The sequence below is a fragment of the Haemaphysalis longicornis genome, unplaced genomic scaffold (genome assembly GCF_048455015.1).
Source record: "Haemaphysalis longicornis isolate Haplotype H1 unplaced genomic scaffold, Haemaphysalis longicornis Haplotype H1 scaffold_9, whole genome shotgun sequence".
Taxonomy (NCBI): Eukaryota; Metazoa; Arthropoda; class Arachnida; order Ixodida; family Ixodidae; genus Haemaphysalis; species Haemaphysalis longicornis.
This window is the reverse complement of record NW_027526460.1, coordinates 161274752-161281143: the sequence shown is the minus strand read 5'-3', so window position 1 is coordinate 161281143 and position 6392 is coordinate 161274752. Positions and strand designations below refer to the sequence as shown.

The 6392-nt window shown below is 48.5% G+C and overlaps 1 pseudogene; it reads left to right on the top strand.

Moving 5' to 3' along the window:
• The first annotated feature begins 263 nt into the window (after nucleotides 1–263).
• On the top strand, nucleotides 264–5873 carry LOC144153529 (uncharacterized; annotated as a pseudogene).
• Nucleotides 5874–6392: the final 519 nt, after the last annotated feature.

The window sequence follows — 6392 nt, the reverse complement described above, 5'->3', positions numbered from 1 at the left end:
CAACTTGCGCTGGACGTCGAGGGAAGAGCTGGCCCAGACGCTCTCACAAAGCTCAAAAGTGTGGAAGGAATTGGGCGGCTCAAGTGGGATTTGTGTACGGCCGCCGACCATATGAAAAAGGGTTCCGAATTCCGCGCAGAAGCGGCACAAACGGGGATACAGGGTGGGGGCTATAAAGAGAGCGAAACGCTTCCCGTGCCCGGAATCGAACCTGGCTCTTTCACGTTAAGAAGCCGGCGTCTATCCGATTGCTCCCTTTCGAAATGGTCGAAGCGAACGCAGAGCTGCAGGTGCCGGTTGGCGCCGTACACCCCCGAACCCGAACATTAGGCCTACAGAGTGCACACGCGAGAGTTGCTGCGGGTATTCTTGAAAAGTGGTGCGTACCTCCACAGTAGCACATACTCGCAGTGTTCGATTAGCCAACCAAGGAATCCATCACGAAGAAGATTCTCGTTCAACCATCGTCGTCGTTGGACCGAGGGGTGCATGATTTTTTAACAGCGAAGATATTCTTCGTCACGGCTTTGAGTGGGACGAAATGTGGTGACGTGGTCGCAGTGGTGTCTAGAGGGCACAGTTTAGCGAGGAGGAGTGCAAGTGCCAGGCACACATGCAGCAAGTTAAAATAATGCTTGAACGAGACCTTTCATAGGCAACGCATTTCTAAACTCCAAATCCGGTGGCGATGATTATCAGGTGGCGATGAAAACATTGACCATATTTGAGGCAAGACATCAAAACAAAAGCGATATTTGCATTTCTCCTAATTAAAAATAATTAGCTGCGTAATTTTTGCAATAGCAAATGAAAAACCGTAAAAACAAACAGCGCCACAGCGCCTCCTCGTGGCATTATTCCGAGTTGACAAATAAAATGTTCCGGTGTAATTCTCCGCGGTGGAACAGCGGACAAATGAGTTGGCGCTAACAGAAACCGGTCTGCTGGATTTTAGAAATTCTATGAAACTCGGCTTTGCGCTTACGGAGCCCCACAAAGCTTCGTAGTTAAATCAGCGTTCGCGACGTCAAGTCTGTGAAGCGGCGTTAATTCTTTTTTACTCGGGATATAAAACAAACCCAATGTTTATTTTGGGTCCACGACATCGTGTGTAGCACGCCTCTAACAGTAGGATAGCCACCACTGCAACTCAATGCCAGCCAAGTGAATTTGAAACTCCCTTTCACTCCTACATGTTGCTTTCTCAATACTCCTAACACTAGGTTGACGGAGCTTCTTCGTTTTTGAACGTGTTGTTGACGTATTCGCGGTTATATATTAGGACCTCGACATGCACCGATATTCCTGACAGAATGAAAGATTTACGACTCGGAATATAAAGCACGCAAATGGCAAGGACGAGGAATGAAAGGGAGCAACATCACAAAAAAGTAATACTGTGAGTCTCTATTTAGTCATCACATGAACTTCAGGGGAACAAAAGATGTTAATAGGACTGAGCGCCTCTCTCCTATCAAAATTAATTTTTTTCTGAAGTTGTGCTAGGCGCCTAAATTTAACTGATATAATGGCGTACATACTAGCTCTATTTATTCGAAAGCTTTTATATTCAGGTAAGGTAGCTCTGCTCAGTTGAATTGTTTCAGCGCCTGTATGGCCTTCGAAAGGTGTTCGGTTGTGCCAGTGCCTTCTCGGTTCTAAACTCGGTGAAGAAAGGCCAGTTGTTGATAGGTTGATAACATTAAAAGCTTGCATATGCAACCTAGCACGCCTTTTAACTTTGCCAGTAAACTCGCTGAGTAATGTTTTCTTTGTTTGCCGACTACGTCATTGATGGCCGTGCGATGTTATTGAGGTTTCAGGAGTCGTAATGACCAGCGCACCGGTCGCAGTAGTAAGAGATCGTCAGATAATTTGACACAAATAAGAATAACGAAAATTTTACTCAGGACAAAAGGTAAGGCAGCCTTATAAGGAAACACAGAAAGGTAAAGCAAACAAAATCTGCAAACGATAGTACACCAGAAAAGTAAACAAGGGACAGAAAAGAGTATCTCATTGTGCCACAAATAATAGAAATTATGGAAAAGTCTCATGACTAGAGACCGGAAGTTTAGGCAAAATGCCTATTTTTTATTTGGGTCCGTATTGAGCCTATTTACCTTATAAGCATGAACTAAGGGAAGGGGAGCATTTTAAGCAATAGTTGATTGTGCCTATACTAGCCTGTTTCGATGTTCGTGCCTATACAAGCTTTTCAGCGCCTATAAATGCCTTTTTTGTGCTGTCGAGTACAGATTTTGCCTGAATCAGTCGTATATCTCGATGGAAAAACGGGAGATATATTGTTGAACCGATGGGAATTCATGAGCATCTTGTCCCTCTCCTTTGCTAACTTGAGGCTTGCTAACATTGCTAATTCAGCGCAGACCTATGCGAAGCCTTAGTCGCTGTTAACATCCCTTGGGCGAAGATCGAAAACAGCACTTTCAAGAATTTCTTGCAAAAGTACTGAAAACAAAATGTGCCATCAGAGTCGACTCTTCGCAAGGAGTATACCTGCGACCACTGTATGAGAAGACGCTGCAAGAAATTACAAGAGAAATCGGTGAATTCCACATATGAATTTTTGTGGACGAGACGACAGATGCGACAGGATGAGTACTCGGTCACTTTGTGGTCGGAAAACTTGACGCAGAAGAGAAAACAACACCTTTCGTGGTCTGCTTAAAACAGCTAGAAAAAACTAGCGGCGAGACCATCGCCCGCTTCGTGAATTCGTCCTTGAAGCTTCTGTATTCCTCCGGAGCCCACGACGACCGAGTACTGCTGCTCTACACAGATGCAGCAGCTTATATGCATAAGGCTGGTGCATTTCTCAAGGTTTTTTATCCAGAATTATTGCACGTCACTTGTCTTGCTCACGGGATTCATCGGGTGTGTGAAGAGCTACGAAAGTCGTTCAGTTCGGTCAACGAACTGATAGCTGCAGGGAAGGCGGTATTCCTCAAGGCTCCTTCAGGGAGCTTTCAGGGACTGCTTTCAGGGACTGCTTTCAACTGCTTTCAGGGAGCAGTTCCCGGGTGCCCCTCTTCCGCCGGAGCCTGTTGTTACCCGCTGGGGAATTTGGCTGAAGGCAGTGGAACACTACAACCAACACTTAAACGGTGTTAAGGCTGTTGTTAGCAGCATTGCAGAAGACGAGAGTGTCGCCGTGAGAAGGGCCCACAAGGTTCTACATGATGGTACACTTCCATGTGACTTGGCCTATTTGTGTGCCCATTTCACGTTCTTGGCAACAACTATACAGAAACTTGAGAAAGTGCAGGCACCACGCTCACTGAAAGTATTCAGCTGAATTTGGACGCCCAGGAAAGTTTCGCTAGTGCTGCCAGGGGACGTGTTGCTGACAGAGCTATATAGAAGCTTAAGTCTGTCTTGGACAGAAATCCCGGATCATGGCCTCTGCGATCACCCCAACGCGCGCGGGGGAATCTCGGAGGCCATGCCCGGATTTTGTACGCTGAAGGAACTGTCTGAGGTTTTGAGCGGCGGACATACCGCGATTCCAGATGGAATCAAAACATCCAAGGCGCCGAAGTACAAGTACGGTCAGCTAACTTCAGTGGATGTGGAGCGTTCTTTTTCTGCGTACAAGCAGATATTGACTTACAAAAGGCACAACTTCAATCCCGAAAACCTGGAGATGGTCCTTGTTTGCCACTGCTTCCACTTTCGCACAGTGTTGTGTCACCCTAGATATTTTGAAAGCCGCCACAATGGTCTCATCCAACCACTTTTTGCTTTTCGTCCAGTTATTCGCAGTCATCAGCACGAGCTCGCCGGTCTACGTGGAACCAAATGCGCCTGGCACGCCACACGGCAGCCCTCGCGTGCCCGAACCGAGTCGTTGTTGCCCGGTGCCACTTCAACCTCCCGTTCCGGTAACCCGTCAAGCTGCCATCAAGCCAACCGCATCGACATCGTCAAGCCACCCAGAAAGCTACAAATACAGCCAGCCTTGCACCGCACACCTCAGTGGGCAGTGGAACGGAGCGGCCGCCACAGTGGTCTCATCCAACCACTTTTTGCTTTTCGTCCAGTTATTCGCAGTCATCAGCACGAGCTCGCCGGTCTGCGTGGAACCACATGCGCCTGGCACGCCACACGGCACGTGCCCTCGCCTGCCCGAACCGAGTCGTTGTTGCCCGGTGCCACTTCAACCTCCCGTTCCGGTAACCCCTCAAGCTGCCATCAAGCCAACCGCATCGACATCGTCAAGCCACCCAGAAAGCTACAAATACAGCCAGCCTTGCACCGCACACCTCAGTGGGCAGTGGAACGGAGCGGCCGCCACAGTGGTCTCATCCAACCACTTTTTGCTTTTCGTCCAGTTATTCGCAGTCATCAGCACGAGCTCGCCGGTCTACGTGGAACCACATGCGCCTGGCACGCCACACGGCACGTGCCCTCGCCTGCCCGAACCGAGCCGTTGTTGCCCGGTGCCACTTCAACCTCCCGTTCCGGTAACCCCTCAAGCTGCCATCAAGCCAACCGCATCGACATCGTCAAGCCACCCAGAAAGCTACAAATACAGCCAGCCTTGCACCGCACACCTCAGTGGGCAGTGGAACGGAGCGGCCGCCACAGTGGTCTCATCCAACCACTTTTTGCTTTTCGTCCAGTTATTCGCAGTCATCAGCACGAGCTCGCCGGTCTGCGTGGAACCACATGCGCCTGGCACGCCACACGGCACGTGCCCTCACCTGCCCGAACCGAGCCGTTGTTGCCCGGTGCCACTTCAACCTCCCGTTCCGGTAACCCCTCAAGCTGCCATCAAGCCAACCGCATCGACATCGTCAAGCCACCCAGAAAGCTACAAATACAGCCAGCTTTGCACCGCGCACCTCAGTGGGCAGTGGAATGGAGCGGCCGCCACAATGATCTCATCCAACCACTTTTTGCTTTTCGTCCAGGTTGGTCCCTCCCAGGATTATAACGCTAAGCGATCTAGTAACTATTGTCTGCTGCTCCTTCCATGCCCACATGTGTTGCTTGATATAATCGCAGATTGTTTTCTCGTTGTAAAGGAACTTCTTCTTTGCAGGGATATAGAACAGAACCCTGGTCCGAATAGCGAAGCATTAGCCGCCATCAGCAAACTAACCGCACACTTGGATGAGCGTCATGACAACTTGTAGAACTCTATTAACGAAGTTAAAGAAAACCTGTTGCTACTTGATTCCAAAGTAACAGATTTAACCGCTCGACTAACTGTACTTGAACAGAAGGTTACTTCCCTCGAGAGCGTTCCAGACGATACACAGATGCAAGGTCTCGTAACGGCTGCCGTGCGACACGAAAGTGCCGCTCTCAGTTCACGGCTTTATGACTTCGAGGATGGCTCTCGTAGGGATAACCCAATTCTTTATGGGCTATTAGATTCTGTCTCAGCAACCTGGGCTGAGTCTGAGTTAAAAGTCCGTGAAATCCTGTCTGCGTCCCTTAAACTGGAACTTCCTAATGAAGCCATCTCCCGTGCACACAGGATTGGAACCTTTGTGCAGAACAAATGTCGACCTGGCATTGTTTGTTTTAGTTCTTTCAAAACAACAGAAGGTGTCTTTGCTAAGAAATCTATGCTTCGTAGCACCCCCGTGTCAGTTAGCGAAGATTTCTGCAAGGCCACGCGCAGCATCCAGAAAAAGCTTTTAAATTTCGCGAAAACCACTGGACAGCCATATTACCTCAAGTATAACAATATACTAATTAACAAGAAAGCCTACGTTTATTGTCCGGTCACCGATCGTGTAACTGAGGCTGGGCCTATTTATGATAACCCCGTACACGTTGCCCCCCAAGCAACAAACGCAGAAAGTGCAGGGACCAGCGCTCCTCCTTCACCACGATAGCTAGATAAGCATTTTCGAGCGCTTGAATTTTCTTTTTTACTATGTAATTCTCGGAAGTGTTACTAACAAGCGTGATGCCCTATCTGCACTGATAGATACATGTCTAGCTGATGTCGTCATAGTAACTGAAACCTGGCTGTCCGTGAAAATAGAAAATCGTGAAATATTTAACTTTTCAAAAAAGTTTAAGTTCTACCGCTGTGACCGGGGTACGAGGTGCGGGGGCGGCGTATTGATTGCTATTAGCGACGAGATCAGCTCGTTCAATGTGCCTGTTGTTTCGCCGCTTGAAATTGTTGTCGCGTGTGTTCGCATTACCACAAAGATATCATTGTTTGTGGCTGCTACCGGCCTCCTAACCTAACTACCGGCATCGCAAATGATTTACACGATGTCCTAAATAAGTTGCGAGTAAGGTTTCCGGCTGTGCCTATGTTTCTCCCCTTGGTGATTTTAACTTCTCTAATGTTTCGTGGTCTCCCCCTTTTCCAACAATATCCAAAACTTCTGCAGACAGTG